Source organism: Penaeus vannamei, chromosome 9, assembly GCF_042767895.1.
Source record: "Penaeus vannamei isolate JL-2024 chromosome 9, ASM4276789v1, whole genome shotgun sequence".
Lineage (NCBI taxonomy): Eukaryota > Metazoa > Arthropoda > Malacostraca > Decapoda > Penaeidae > Penaeus > Penaeus vannamei.
The window spans coordinates 14,616,737-14,619,236 of NC_091557.1; the positions used below are offsets into that span (position 1 = coordinate 14,616,737).

Sequence of the window (2,500 nt, forward strand, 5' to 3'; positions counted from 1 at the left end):
TTGCATTGCTTGCCTTAAACCAGAGCCCCCGGGAAAATGTCTTCACTTCAATATTGTTTTGTTAAATGTCACTGCACATAGATGGCTCTGCCAGTGCTTAGCTGCAAAGGAGTCAATTAGTAGACCTTGTGACCTCACTTGATTTCACCTTTCTGTGAGTTTGCAAGAAAAGTTTTTTACTAATGCTATCAATATTATATCATAATTACTATAGTGTCATTGAAGTTGCTAACAGCAATATTAAATACCAGAAAATATAAAAAATCAAGTAGAAGGGTAAACAGTGAGACAGGTAGTTCTTGTCATTGGCAACTTTGTACTTGTGGAGCCATCTATAAGTAAAAACAATTACTAAATCAAACACATAGTGGGCATGGCATGTACACACATACCATTTCTGGCTGCATATGGGTAAAGACCCACTACTTTAAAGTAAATGAAATACATGTAGTTCAGAATTATGAGACTAAGCTCAGATATTATATACAACGGTTGATGTACTGGGAGTTATATGTGATAGATTTTTTGTGGTTAGTAAGGGGCAACAAGGAGGGGGATTTCATTGAATGAAGGCAAACTGAAATGAAAGCTAAGATTTCAGCAGAATATTTGAATTATAAGGGCAATGCTACGTAATGTTGATAATGTCTTATTTCTTCTAAAAATTAGCAGTTAGATAAAAAACATTTATTTTTTTCATCTTGTAATTTGCATTTCTGCAGATATTATAAATGATATATATAACATATATATTCTCCCCCCAGAGAATAACCCACTGGCAGCGTACCAGGGAAACGGAAATGCTGAGGGGAGGGGTAATGTCCCTCCAACCCAGCGAGAGAGGTGGGCTGTGGGCCCCGTTGGGAGGGTGGCTGCTGGGGCGCGGAATAGGAACGGGAGCTCCTTGTCCTGCCTGTGTCCTGGCAGCCGCCAGCCCAATATGAAGCTTGTGGGGCAAAGCCCTAGGGAACCCCACAGGTGGATGAAGGGTCCCGCAGCCTGCAGCCTTTTATGTGGGGCAGCGTCGGCGGGGGTGGCAGAGGTGGCATCCACCCGGAGCGACTACCCGAGGGTTAACCTTAGGCGGGAAGTCAGGGTGGGAGCTTGGAACGTCCTCTCTTTGTGTCAGGATGATCGGTTGCCCCTGCTATCGAGGGAATTGGGTAGGCTGAGAGTAGGGGTGGCTGCTCTCTCGGAGGTGAGAAAACCTGGCAGCAGCACGACCAGTGTAGGTGGCTACACCTATTACTGGTCAGGCCGCAGCGATGGTCATCATCTCCAGGGAGTATCCATAGCTGTCTCCAGTAGGTTCCAGCCCCCTGTGGTAGAGGTCACTCCAGTCGATGAGCGTATAATGGTAATGAGACTGAAACTGTCTTTTGGCTTCATGTCTCTAATTGCTGTGTATGCTCCTACTGGTGTTTGTAAACTTAACGTGAAAGAGATGTTCTACGCCAAACTTGCATCTGTGGCAGACAGTTGTCCCCGGTGAGATATTCGTATTGTTCTGGGTGACTTCAATGCGGTATCTGGCTGCGATCGAGCTGGCTATGAGATGTCAGTCGGTCCTCATGGTTCAGGAGTTGATACCGGGAGCGAGAATTCCCTCCTTTTACGGGATTTTGCTAGATCCCAGAAATTGAGGATTTCTGGCTCCTGGTACCAGTGCCTAGACCCACATCGTTGGACATGGTACAGCGATGCGGGTAATGCAGCCAAGGAGATCGACCAAATTCTCGTTAGCACTCGTTAGAGGATCCTCCAGAACTGCAGGGTGTATAGGAGTGCTGAGTTCTGTGGTACTGACCATAGATTGGTTGTGGCTACCCTCCAGGTACACTTCAAAACTCCCCAGCGGCCCAATGACCACCCTAGGGTGTTTCATCTGGACAGGCTGAAGGAGAGGGAGTGTGCTTGGAGGTTTGCTGAGACAATCTCTGATTGGTTCACAGCGCTTGGCAATCTGACAGACCCTGTACTTCTGTGGGACACCTTAAAGCGTGAAACACTTGATGCAGCCCAAGAATCGATTGGAGAACGCCCGAGAGCAAGACAGAATTCAATTCAGGAGATACTGGAAGCCACTGATGCTTGCCGTGCTGCTCGTCTGGCAGGGGATCGGGATTTGTACCGTTCTCAGGTGCGCAGAACTCAGTCTCTGTTAAGAAGGGACAAGGAACAGTTTATTAGGAATCTTGCTGAGGAGGTTGAAGGCCATTTCTTAGTAAATGACCTTCGTCCTGCATACCAAACCCTGAGAAAACTGAACTCCAAGCCCTCTTCACAGGTGACTGCAGTTCGCTTAGTGGGTGGCCAGATCGTCTCAGATCCTGTTGCGGGGAGAGAGCGTTGGGCTGAGTACTTTGAGCAGTTGTATCAGGTTGATCCTCCAACAGTTAACTTGGATGTGGGTAGTGCCGTGATTCCCTAGCTGAGGTTAGGGAGGCGATCTCCAAGCTGAAGAGTGGTAAAGCAGCAGATATTTGCGACATCCCAGCTG

At 47.4% G+C, this 2,500-nt stretch overlaps 1 protein-coding gene across 1 annotated transcript in view; it reads left to right on the plus strand.

Annotated features, from left to right (window-relative positions):
- LOC113818257 (uncharacterized) overlaps positions 1–2,500 on the plus strand; it is a 49,717-nt gene that overhangs the window by 13,015 nt on the left and 34,202 nt on the right. The window lies entirely within an intron of this gene.